Genomic DNA, 14,705 nt, shown 5'->3' with positions numbered 1-14,705 from the left:
CAGTTAAGTTTGTTTGAATTAGACGTTTGGCATGGGTGAGAATAAAGATTAGTTTTGGGTATTTTCATTTTTTCTTATCTGTTATGCTAGTATCTTAAAGGGTAGGCTGTGAAAAGCATATCTCTTTTGAGATGAAAAATAACTACAGATTGGGGACGAATTAAGGAAAAACCCTGAATAAAAGAGTGGAGAGAGATAACAAAGGCTGATGGTTAGATGCACCAGGGCTTACTGAATAGTCTAGTGCAGTGGTTCCCAAACTTTTTGTGCCCAAGGCACACCAAAGGAAAAGTAAAAATCTCAAGGCACACCTATTGTGCAAAATAGCCCTTATAACACGTGTTATCACTGATATCATGTAAAATATCTGTAAATGTGCATAATTATTTACTAATGCCAAATAAAATGTGACAAAGACAACTATATTACTCATGAACTATTTATTAACGAAATATTTCAGAAATTAATTTGAAACGTTATCAAATTAGGCTTCATCAAAGCAGCAACACACTCATTTAAACCAGACAGGTCACAACATTAAAAATGAGACAAAGGAAATTCAGCACAGAGAACTGTCAATGCAAGGAAGCTGCATTGTCCATGGTCCTGAACTACAAATTATAAATGTAACATTTCAGCAGAGATGGGGTCGTTACTAAAACAAAGTAATATATTACATATTACATATTACTTTAAAAAAGTAAAAAAAGTAATATATTACACTACTTCGTTACTCTCTACATAAAGTAACTCGTTACTTTACTCGTTACTTTACTCGCAGGGCCGGCCCGCCCCTCCCTGCAAGCAGATCACGCAGACTGCTAAAGTTTCAAATGTTCTCTTTAGTTCAGTTTCCATTGTCGCATAAGACTGATCCAGATCCTGAATGTTTTCCTATCTGACCATGGCTGTTCTCTGTCTCCTGCTATCTGTATATTTTGTGCAGTCTATCTCTGCTCACTCTGTTGCGTCGGCGTGTTCTCCTGCGTGTTGGCCATGTGTTGCACTGGAACCAGACACCGCAAAGACTTCAGCCGAGCACGTACGAACTGCGCATGCGTGAGTGGCAATAACTATCCTTACCAGCAGGTGGCGGTAGTGTGTATTCGTCATTCAAAACAGGCAACAACCGGAAGACAGAGAAGAAGAACAGACTGTGATATAAACAAACAACAAATAGCGTGTGCGGTAGCTCCACCTTAGCATGTGTTCTTTGCAGGTGCTTGTTGAGGTTTGACGTGGTGTTTACAGCAGTGGGTAACAGCTTCTGGCCTGGACACAGTTTGCACCTCACCGTCACATTCCTGTCTATTCTTCGGATGAACTCAAAATAATGGGCATACCTCCACCCCTCGAGAGTTATCGCTGACTCAGCCATGTGTATGCAGCACTGCACGTGGAGATGTGGACGCGCAAGTCGCGCAGATTACGTACATATAAACCTACAAAGTACTGATATAGTAAATAATTTTTTTTTATTTTTGTGTAGTTGTATATTGCAATAATAAGGTATGGTTGTCACAAAATCCCACGGCACACCAGTGTGCCGCGGCACACCGTTTGGGAACCACTGGTCTAGTGAATATAAAAAAGATGTGAGTACAATAATACAAGCCTTTACAGAACAAGTATTTTTTGTAGGAGTTTCCCATGCTGTGTATGTGTGATTCTTCACATCAACTAACTTCCCTTGTCAGTCTCTGAAGAACTTGCTATTTCATCTGAACCTCGGACTTCGATTTTTCCCGAACCCGTGTTTCGTACTCTACCATTCTGTCTTCCTCGACCCCTTGCCCCATTTTACTGCTCGTCTCTTTTGGAGTTACAAAGAGGTGAAAAATAGATAGGACTGTATAGTTCATCAACCTCTTAGCTGGCCCTTTTCCGACCCACTCTTTCTGTATTGTTTTCTTATTATCTCTGATACCCTTACACCTCCTATGGCATTATCTCCTCTGATAAAAAAAAAACAGAATCCTGATCTGGTAAATCTAGGGTCGCATTCACACCTAAAAGTCTGCTTCTCTGGTGTGCACCAGAAGACAGTTTGTTACATTGTTTCATTTTTCAGAAGGTTCGGCTTGCGTTCACACAGGCTAACACGGACTATACACTTTAAACACAAGTCATGTGCACGGAAATGCTGTTCAACAATTGGTCAGACATAGGGCCGGACTGGGACAAGTCAGGCCGGAAATTATACACCCAGCCAGGCCACTACCAGTTTTTATTTGTGCCATTTTGCTGGATGTATTTGTCAATATTTACAAAGTTGCTGCCCATAGTGATAGCCCTATAGTTTAAATCTACTACTCAAAAAGAAACATATGGACATGGGTTACTATTTAAAAAAAAAAATTGCAAATCTATTTAGTAATCTATTCATGTGAACATATTTTAGGTGGGGGTGGACCTCCAATCCTCTAGCGGGGTCCGGGGGAATGTTCCTCCGGTAAGATTTGTTTTTTAATTTTGGAGTTAAATGCAGCAATTTGGTGCATTTTGAGGGGGAAATAAAGAGACTATAGATCTATGGAAACACCCATATGAAACAGAACTGTATACATTTAAATAATCATAAGAACATGGCCATAACCAATATCATACCATGTCCAATATGAACATTGAAACTTGTTTATTTAGTTTTGGTTCATTTATAGTTGTGAGCAGTGTTGTGCTAGTTACTGAAAACCAGTAACTAGTTACCATTACTAGTTACTTCATTTCAAAAGTAACTCAGTTACTTTACTGATTACTTACATCAAAAAGTAATGCGTTACTGTGAAAAGTAACGTTTTAGTTACTTAAAAAAGGGCTCCCATTATATTAATGCCCTTATAGCCTTCATTTCAGTACTGTTATTGCATTGGAGAATAATACAATCTGTTGATCAACTTGACATGCAGTATATGCAATCTGGATAGCATCGATATTAGCTGGCTTTACATTTTTGTATATTCTTTCTCCAGGTAGTTGGAAAAAGTTTTCCGTTTCATATGCCGTGTGCCGCCCGGACATGCTATCATGCTAACTAGCTCCCTGAAAGCAGGTGACTCCACTGTAGCAATAGCCTGCATGTGTTCTACAACATACCGTGCAATGGCTTTATGGACTTTTCCCTGGCTAGCAGTCCCTTGGTTAAAATCCAGCCGCTGTTGCTTAGGTGCAGGTGGAGTGGCGTCGGCTGAGTCTCTGTGGTCTTAGCTACTAGCTTCGTCCCAGCATGTTGTTTTTGCAGATGTTTTAAGAGATTTGAATGACTGGTTTGGGCAGTAGATAGGCTCTTTGACCCGCCAGGACACAACATACATTTAACTAAAACGTTCTTTTCTTTGTGCTCGACAAAAGTGAAATAGTGAGAATATCTCCAGGTGGAGAAACTAGACTTGAGCTCCGCCGCCGCCATGATAGTCTTGTTAGTAAACAACACAAACACGCCCACAGCCCGTCTCCGCATGTGACGCAGGAAGTATTTAAGTACATTTACTCAAGTACTGTACTTAAGTACAGTTATCATCTCTGTTCACCTGGCTGTTAACTCAGGGTTTCCCACACAGACTATACTTGGGCGGGCCGCCCAGGTATATTAACGGCCGCCCAAGTACATTTAGTTTTTTTTTTTTATAATACATTTTTAATTTTTTTTTATTATTATTTTTTTATTCGTCCGTGACCACGACGCCATCTGCGATCGATTAACTTGTGGACAATGATCCCTCGCTCCCTTGCACTGATCTCGCCTCCTTCTGGCCTGTTAAGTGGCCTGCCTCACACAGGGTGACTGGCTGTCCACATGATGTGGCCTGCCGACATGGCCACTGTCATACAGATCATAAATCAAAGCCCTTGATTGGTCTCTGTGTGTCATTCAAGCTCGGGATAAGCTCAGCTCAGGTGAGGAAAAGGACTCTCTGAGTGTTTAGATAGTTAACTTAGTCTAAGTTCTCAGTGGGTCTCAAACGGTGTGGTCACCAGTTATGTAAACACATATTAAGGTGAAAAAAGGTAAGATACACTTTTAAAACTTGTTGAGAGAAAACTAGTCTTTGCTGCTGCCTCAAAGAGGAGCAGGGGGAGAGGAGGGAGACAGGAGAGGCTGATTCAGGAGCACAGACACACTCACAACTATAAATGAACCAAAAATAAATTAATAAACAAGTTTCAGTGTTTTTTTCATATTGGAAATGGTATGTTATTGGTTATGGCCATGATTTTATGATTATTGAAATGTATACAGTTCTGTTTAATATAGGTGTTTCCATAGATCTAGTCTCTATATTTTCCCCTCAAAATGCACCAGATTGATGCATTTAACTCCAAAATAAAATCTTACCGGGGGGCATGCCTCTGGACCCCCATAGAGGATTTGAGGTTGACCCCCACTAAAAATCACATGGATAGGTTCCTAAATACATTTATAAATACATTTATTTTTTTAAATAGTAACCCATTTCCATATGTTCATGTGTGGGTAGCAGATTTAAACTATAGGGCTATCATTATGGTCCCTGCCTGTACCTGTTCGCTCTGCCATCGCGTGAAGGGTCTGCTAACAAGCGACCAACAGAAAGGTTAATGTTGTTGCACGTCACCCCCCTCACCCCCCGCTACCACCACTACCGCTATTTCAGATATGTGGGAAACAGATCTGTGGGAAACACTGGCAGTTAATGGACCAGCACCAGAGGTGTTCCCATACACACAGGCGTTGGAGCTGTTCTTCATGAAATCCCAGAAGGATGAAGTGCTCTGACAAACAGTGCCAACTTTGCGCAAAATGATTATACAGGAATGAAAAGTCAATAAATAAACATGTTGTTAAAACTTTTTTTTTTTTCGGGCACCCCCCCCCGCCCGCTGCCACCACCCGCCCAAGTATATTTCAGATCTGTGGGAAACACTGTAACTATATAAAATAACTAACGCAGTAACGGAGTAACGCACCATGTAGTAACGGTAACTGAGTTACTGAATTTAATAAGTAATGCGTTAGAGTACTAGTTACTGCCAAAAATAACGGCATTACAGTAACGCGTTACTTTGTAACGCGTTAGTCCCAACACTGGTTGTGAGTGTGTCTGTGCTCCTGAATCAGCCTCTCCTCTCTCCCCCCTGCTCCTCTTTGAGGCAGAAGCAAAGACTATTTTTAGCTCTCAACAAGTTTTAAAAGTTTATCTTACCCTTTTTCACCTAGTTAAAATGTTTTTTTTATTGTTCATGCATATTTTACTAATCACTCCCCCCTCAAATGGAAATATGTGTTTACATAAATGGTGACCAAACCATTTGAGACCCACAGAGATAACTTAGACTAAGTTAACTTTCTAAACACTCAGAGAGTCCTTTACCTCACCTGAGCTGTAGTCTCTCAGTCTGACAGGAGAGGACTCTCCTCCACCTTGTTGTTGAAACAGCTCCTTATATCCGTTAGCGCAGCTAGCTAGCACCAGATGCTAACAACAACAATACACGTAACCGGTGCGCACGCTCTCTTTCGCTCGCTCGCGCCACACATACACACACCCTCCCGAGCTTGAATGACACACAGAGACCAATCGAGGGCTTTAGTGTATGAAAGTGGTCATGTCGGCAGGCCACATCATGTAGACAGCCAGTCACCCTCTGTGAGGCAGAGTCAGACCCACATTTGCGCAGCGTTGCATTCACAATACATACAACAACAACAACAATCCTCAGGCCAGCAGGCGACTTGACAGGCCAGGCCATGATCAGACATTACAACCCAGTCTCACGGCATTTCGTGTTATAGTCACGACATTTAATCTATTGATTCGTGTTCACCAACACGATTTTCCCCTTTTTTTCGTGTCACACAGAACGATTTTAAAAGCAATGTATTTCTATTGGTAGTGTGTTTCGTGCCTGAACCACGTCTTTTTGTCCGGTCGGGTCTTGGAAGACCGGAAGCTGTGGGGCTCATACAAACATTTTCTTACGTATGGTTCTTACTCAATATCAAGCCACGATTATTGTTTTTAATTTTAAATCGTATAATGTCTGACTATTTTTGCCGTCCGTGAGGAAAATAAATGGGGCTCAGAATACTGAAATCTGTATTTTTTAAATATTTTTTTCCTTCTAATTTGTTATTCTTTTCTAAATAACACACTGTTATTTACTCAACAATAACACACAATTATCCTTGTTTTTATTTATTTGTTTAAATCTCTGGCTCTTTTGGCATCAGGAACAGAATTTCAAAATAAAATAACCGGAAACAGATACACTGCCACTGAACTGATTACCCAAGATCCTCAGCTATGGTTTAAGCTCGGTGATTGGATTGTTTAGCCGCAATGCACGTTGGGATATGGTGTTTATGCTATATGAAATCCGAAAAGCTTTTTTTTTAATATAATAATACCAGTTCAAGTCCAGTTTTGGATAGTCTGCCGCGGTTTCGTTCCATTTCAAAGTGCTGTTTGACATTCGGCGTAACCTTGGGGCACTGCCATTCCAACATCCAATCCCAGAGTTTGAAGATTGTCAAGCAACAGGACTGTAGTCCCAAACGAAAGCTGAGGATTATGGGTAGTGTAGTGTCTTCGGCCATCCTAAACTCCAAAATGTTTTTCGGATTTCATATCGCATTAACACCATATCCCAACATGCATTGCGGCTAAAACACCCAATCACTGAGCTTAAACCATAGCTTAGGATATTGGGTAATCAGTTCAGTGGGTGTGTATTGCAATGATGCTCGAAATGTCCCTGTTCTGCCCTCGCAAAGCTAGACAGGTAACTAACAACTTGAATCCTCCAATAATCACAAGGCTTTGGCTTTTCTTGATGTTTACTGTACGATTCTCATTGTGAAACTAGAAATACAATACAGAAATAAAGCATACATTAGTACACATATAACTGATATACATACATTAATTCAATTAGTCTGTGGCTCATACACACACACACTCATACATGTACACAGCATCTGTATGTAATGCTACTAATTAAACCCATTTAACCAAACAAATACAATTCACCATTTTACCATCAAAGGCATATTAAAACAGCTTGTAAATGTAAGTGCAATAAACACGCCAACATTAATAATGCAATAAGCCTAACATAGTGCATTGACAATAATGCTACGACTAGCAATCTACATGTAAAGCTAGCTGCTAACAGTTTGCTAAATTAAGCATGTTCTAACAAACAGGGAAAATGTTACAGACTCACATTTTCTACAACATATTAATGTTACACAGGTTATACATTATGTTCTGGTACTTACAGATCAATAGTATCCAAAGCAAAAGCGTAATAATAAAGGAACTCTGCAGCACCGGGAGTCGGCTACATGTCGTGACGTCAACTTTAGAAATTCCCTATTGCATGCACACACCAAGCCCCCAGGAAGTGCGCCGGAGTCTGATGAGAATATTCGTGCTGGTCAAACGGCACTACACTTCCTTTAGGTTGCTGGGCCCGGAAACACTTTTTCCCATTGACTTACATGGGGAAAGAGTGGTCTGTAACTCATTGGATCATTTTTTTAAAACTAATTAAACTACCCAGTATGAACGTTTGTATAGCCCTTATTAAAAACATTCGGTCCTCAAGTTGTAAAATGTGCTAATAACATTATTCTGAGAGTTATTTCCCTCGGCATTATGAACGCGCATCTAACCCACGGGACCGCGCCGCCCGGCACGTTCATGTTACGTGTTCAGTACTACACGAGTTTCTCTTTACCCATGGATGCACAATAACAACGGACCCATATCGCCTTACTGCCATCCCTTGGAGCTGTAATAATGGATATATTGCACATGTTTGCTGTAATTCATCATTTGTAAAATATTATACTACATGGGCTGTATGATGTAAATCTTATACCGTAAATGTTGTATTAAATAAAGTTCATATTACCGACGTAGATTAACGTTCCTGTAGTTTCTTATTGCAAGTTTGCAATTGTTTTAGTTACATGTGGGCTACTTAACATGAATAATCACAGTTACTATCCTTTTACTCCATCACATTTCAAAAAGAAATAGGCTATTGTTATTTTAACTCCACCACTGTAATCCATCATCAGCTTTACTTTTTAGATAAAGTTTTAACTCACAATTGATCATAACAGGCTTCAACATATACATTTTTATATATTACCAAGTGGTTCCATGTACAACCCACACAAGTATCATGCTAAATGAAGCTCTGTTGCTTGGATATCACTAGATCCTGATGTCAGCGTAATATAAAAGTCAGTGTGAGAAAAAGTTTTTAGAGAGTACTTGTCCATGGACAAGTGAGTTTGGCAATTTACTTGTCCGAATACATTTTTCACTTGTCCAGAATGGACACAAATTGGGGCCATTGGAATCTTCTTCTTCGTCATCGTATTTTACATTTTCCCACGTTTTTTACGACACCGTTAACGTAAGTGAGCGGTAAGATTTTACTGCATCACACATAGGGTTGGATATCGTTTGGATTTTAACGATTCCGGTTCTGGTTTTCGATTCCGGTTATTTTCGGTTCTCGATTCCGGTTCTTTGAGAGGGTAAAAATAAGTCACACTGGGAGAAAAATATATTTATGAAAACATTAAGTCAAATCTGTATTCCTATTTACAAATCACTTCATACTGTTTCATTTCTTACAGTTATTGAATACAATTATATACAAATAATCTATGCATTGTTTAGTTAGTTCTAAGTGGTGCAGTTTGAGAATGTACAATTGGCCCAGTCTCCTCTGATGTTACACTGCAACCTGCCTGTGGGACAGAGTCCAACTACACATGTCCAACACATAGGACATAACCTAATAATAATAATAATAATAATAATAATAATAATAATAATACATTATATGTATTAGGGGTGTTCACAAACATTTCGGTTCGGTACGTACCTCAGTACGTACCTTCGGTAGAGCAGAAAAAATTATCACAAAACATAACATATTTTTTGTTTTTCTTAATTATTATTAAACTGTGAATAATGTTTTCACTCAAATAAATACAAAATATAATAAAATAAACATTAAGGTGCAGCATTTCGATGAACTGAAATAATCTGTATTTGAACTTTACTGTACTAGTACTCACAAAACATAAACTATTAGTTTTGGGTTTTTAATTATTATTAAACTATGAATATTCACTCAAATACAAAATATAATAAAATAAACATTAAGGTGCAGCATTTCCATGAACTGAAATAATCTGTATTTTAACTGTACTGTACTAGTACCTAAGCAGTCAGTTAGACATTATGACTTGCTTGTCATTGTATTTTCATGTTTTTTTAAAGAAAGATGAACTTGTCCACATTGCTTGCCGAAATGGCAGATCTGCTGGCACTAACAATGTCTCCTGCTGTGGAGAACACCCTCTCGCTAGGGACAGAGGTAGCAGATACAGCCAGGTAGCGCTTTGCTAACATGGCAACATAAGGATATTTGGCGTTTGTAATAGCTTTGGCTCGGTCTGAAGTGTTTGCGAGTGGTGGAGGCTTAAATGCTGTCTTTTTTCTTTTGGTACCGGTGATATTCACGTTCGGGTGATGCCTTTTAAATGAGTGTGCAAGTTTGATGTATTGCCTGCCGCGTAACCAATGTTAGTTGAACAATGCCGACAGACAGCTTTGGTTCGGTCCACCTGTCTTTGTCAGTCATCCTTGTACGTAACTGCGAAACCAAAATGTTCCCAAACCGGAGACTTCAATGATGCTGGAGGATTTTCGTGTTCTGCGTTCGCCATTTCGACAGTTCCTCAAATTACTGACTACATTTGAACGCATCCCTCTGACCAGCTCTCATAGTATGCCTCTCGTCCAATGAAATGACTTGCTCGCTCTATGACTCGTTGAACCCAATGTGAGCAAATTACTCTGAATGCTGCGACACTGCACCTGAGATTACTTCCAATAAGTTGTTCACGTTCTCAATTTTTTTACGTTTAACGTTATATTCGTTCGGTACACTTCGGTACACTTCGGTACACACGTGTACCGAACCGAAGGGCCCGTACCTAATAATTTCGGTACGGGTACGTATACCGTTACACCCCTAATATTTATAGCCTATATGCCTAGCGCTTTTCTACAACTCAAAGACGCTTGCACGCTTACACATGTCCTGCAATACACATGCTGCAGCTGCCCAGCTGCTCACTGTTTGTAAAAGTAAATAAATAGTATTTTCATTTCAATAATGTAGCTACTTTCTTTACCCTGCTTCATAAACAATACTGACATCCCTGTGCTCCTCTGAGTCTGGTGGTCCGGGGATGTGAGGACAGTGCGAGGACACAGACAGGGAGGCTGCTTCACTTCATAAAGGAAATGGCGGTCAATATTAACAACACAGGAGCTAAAACGCTTAATAACCTTCATTACGTGTTAGAGAAAGAACATAAGAAAGGTTGACAAAGATGAGGCTGTTAAACGGGCAGCGGATCTGCTGTGTGTAGAAAGAGAGAGAGAGACGCTGAGCTGCACTGTACAGCGATCAGCTGATACGGAGCATAGCGAGAGAGCTGCAGTCCGCGGGGCTCGGCCTCGCCTCCTGTCCTCACAACTCTTATTAATCCCGGTACCGGACAATTGTTATTTGTTCCTACTCAGAACCGAGTTTTGCTTCCCAACCCTGCCTGTGCTACACTTCCCGCCCCGCCCCAGTCTAACTGTACAGAAAGCGGCGAGATGCATTTCCTTAGGAATCGACAAGCAGAACCGAAACTAACATTTCTAAACGAACAATGGCGGACACGTACAATTTGCGAATGAGTTCTGCCTTTTGTAAACTGAATGTATCAATAATTTGTCAATAAACGTCACTTGTCCGCCGGACAAGTCAATTGACAGATCTACTTGTCCGATATTGTAAATAACACGTCCCGGACGGTGGGACGTGTACTTTTGCGCACACTGAAAAGTACATAACGATTGATGTGCGCATGCTCTATGAGTGCACATACGGGTACTTCTCAGGCATGCCGGGTAATCTGTGATGTTTCGCTCTCTCAAAAGTTGGGCCATTTTATCATCATGCGCTAATGAGCAACTCTCATAGGAATGAATGAGGCCCCGCCTCCCACGCTGTATCCAGTTCTTATTATACATCCATGGCACACACCCATAAAGGTATTCTGACATCCTAGGTACCACAAACGAACACAGGGGGGCAGTATAAACCATCTCAATCTTTATTTATTTATATAGCAAATTTAAAACAACCTTCAGTTGACCAAAGTGCTGTACAGGCAGTAACTACAATATTAAATAACACAATGGTAGTAAAATAATAAAACAATAATTAAAAACATAATAAAAAGCACAATAACTAGAAACATATAAAAAATAAATAAATAAAAAACACATACAAATATAAAAATTAGTATTAAAAGCCAGTGCAAAGTAGGGATGGGAATTTGAAAGCAAAAGTATATTCGAATATTCGACCCCCCAAAAAACGGTTAACCGGTTAACCGAAACATCCTATATAAAAAAAAAAGATTGGGTAAACATATTTTTTTCAGAATTATTTTTTTGACCCAATTTTTTTTCAAGATTTTTTTTTAAATACATACATGTTCAAATAAGTGTAGAAACCAAGTCGAATTTGTCAAATGTATTGAACTGGTGATCATAGTTTGACAGCTATAAACCTTCAGCTTTCATGTGTGGAGGCGATTCACAATCAGGCCAGCTGTAGAGAAGACCCTCTCAGCTGGAACGGAGGTTGCGGGTATAGCAAGGCATAGCATGTTATAAGTTTAATTTGGCATAGTTTGACCTCTACACCGCACTCACTAACCTGGTCGAAATATTTCCACACATTACATCTTTTTGACGCCATGTCTGTGTAGGACTCTTCTTAGAGTGTAAATAATTACCGGACTATGACTGGTAAAATATGTTGAATACCGGCAAAACTAAATCTCTCCTGTCAAAATGTCTATGTACTTTGCCGCCACACACGGTTGCCAAGCAGCGCTTATTGTTGTTTAGGCTGGCCACTCATGTGTCACGAGTGTTGACAGGGGGGCGGGGGAGCACGCTCATGAACTGTTAGCGCCGGAACCTCGCAACGGCTGCAGAGCTCATTTGCGCCACATTTGGGCCTAAGATGAGGTTTGAGTCTGCGTGATCTGTGTATAGGGAGGGGCAGCAGCCATATCATTGGCTAGATCTGATGGATTTGGACATAAACGCGAGTGAAGTATAACCGGACACGAGAGAGAGAGAGATCAGCACCTGCAGCTCTGCCCGCTGTGAGGGACCGGTGAGCGGAGCAAAACACACCTTTAGACGTCACCTAACACATTTAGCTATGGCACTGTCGTATACATTGAATTATTCAATTTGATAATATGTAATCAACTTAGGCATCCCTCCCAAAAAAAAAAATTAATACAAAAAAAACAATTAATAAAAATATTCATAACTCATATTCGAATACATGAATCATTTCGAATATTCGATTAATCGTTCCCATCCCTAGTGCAAAGAGGTGAGTTTTTAGCTGAGACAATGCAAATCAACCTTAATGATGTATATTTGAACAGTTTCACTTTTAAACTAATATTCATCTTCCAAGAAAGGCAACACAGTCCCTTATAGGCCAACGTCTGTTTCCTGTTACTTTATTTTGAAATTCACTTCCTGACGGAAGAATAACAAATTAGAAGGAAAAAAAGATTTGAAAAATACAGATTTCTGAGGCTCTGAGCCCCATTTATTTTCCTCGCGGACGGCAACATTATACGATTTAAAATAAAAACAATAACCCTGGCTTGATATTGAGTAAGAACATGTTTTTATGAACCCCACAGCTTCCGGTCTTCCAAGACCCGACTGGACAAAAAGACGTGGTGCAGGCAAGAAACACACTACCAATAGAAATACATTGCTTTTAAAATCGTTCTGTGTGACACGAAAAAAAGGGGAAAATCGTGTTGGTGAACACGAATCAATAGATTAAATGTCGTGACTATAACACGAAATTCCGTGAGACTGGGTTGGACATGAAGGGGGTAAAAACGCAAATCCCTCCAATTTCTACCGTAGCTTCCGCAATGGAACATCGGCAGGTTATTTTCATTCTGCTGTTAATCTGGACAGCATAGAGAACCGCAGTGACGCATTTTTACCACGTCCGGTTCCTTCGATAAAAAGCAATGCAATTTCTCCATAGGATTTTGGAAAATAGCTCCAAATAAGGTCTGTGTTTGACACAAATTGAAGAGACAGATCACGTTTTGTTCTACGACATTACATACATCAGCAGTGACCCCGCTGGTGATTTTTGAAGAGTTTACGTGTCTGAAAAACGATGGTTGTTAACAAGTGGCTGAATAAGACTACAGAAGTTGTCCAGGCCATTTTACGTCATTACACCGAACACGTAAAACACTCCCGCTAAGTTTGTTTACCCTGTTCTGCTTGAAAGCAAGTACCTGCCTCGTGCAAACTGTTCAAACAAACATTTCAACTTGTACAATTTACAATCTGTATGTTTGAATATGGATTTTAAGTTGGCGTGACGTTGAAGCAGCGTCCCTGCTGTAGTTCCTTTATAGCATAACGTTAGCAATTTGCTTCTTGCAACTAGATTTATGCTTCAAAAATTATAAAAGTAGGATAGACATGTGGATATTATCCGGCTGAACAAAACGTGATCTGTCTCTTAAATGTATGTCAACCACAGACCTTATTTCGAGCTATTTTCCCAAATCCTATGGAGAAATTGTATCGCGTTTTTGACAAAGGAACCGGAAGGAGTTTACATCCGGGTTTTAGGACTCGTCACTGCGGTTCTCTATATCAACAGAATAATAATAGTGGACAACATATGATTATACCAAGCGGAAAACTCTGGGGCAGAGCCGGGACGCCAATACGGAAGTGCCACACACTGCAGTTAATCTAGTGGCCAGTAGGAGCAGTCTGCAGAAGGGAGCAATTTCCATAGACCCCCATGTTAAAATGCCCAACTTTACAGCAGAAATAAACATGTTTACATCGTGGTTCAAAAAACCATATTCTCTGTATACAGGGCTCGACAGTAACGGTTGCCAGGTTGCCATTGGCAACCATTCAGAAAAAATTTCAACAACTTCTTGGCCTTTGGTTGCCATCAGTGGCAACCAGTTTTTAACAAAGAAATAAGGACAGCAAACAGCTAAATGAGCACCCCAAAATAGATAAATGTTAAATATTTGTTGTATTAAGCGTAATATTTAATTATTGTTTTGACTAATCGGAACCTGATACTTAAGTTGCACGTGCATTGGTGTGATTACGGAGCCAGAAAGTGGTGTGCGGTGTGCCGTGCATTTGTTTTACAAAAAATGGCGACGCAAATTAAGTTGTTTGACTGTGGGGTAAAAAGTTCGGCCAACCTGTCAACATCTCAAACAAATGTTCAAAGTGATTCAACTGATAAAGCGCAAGATGAACTTGAACGAAAAGCAAAGAGGAAATGTGTAAAGTCTTGGGAGGCGAAAATAAGAGTCCCGATCTTATTACTACCAAAATAAAAGTGCATAACGAAACTTTACCATAGGAAAATATTGGCATACAAATATAATCACTTCTATAAAAAAGGTAACACATTTTAAATATAGTTAGACATATAAAAGGTCATTTACTGCATTAATAATTAATATATAAGTCTTAACTGTGAATGGTTTTAATGTATTTAACATTAGAAATGTATTAGTATGG

Source organism: Pseudochaenichthys georgianus, chromosome 17, assembly GCF_902827115.2.
Source record: "Pseudochaenichthys georgianus chromosome 17, fPseGeo1.2, whole genome shotgun sequence".
In the NCBI taxonomy this organism is placed as follows: Eukaryota; Metazoa; Chordata; class Actinopteri; order Perciformes; family Channichthyidae; genus Pseudochaenichthys; species Pseudochaenichthys georgianus.
The sequence above is the reverse complement of the archived record's forward strand: the minus strand, read 5'-3'. Positions refer to the sequence as shown.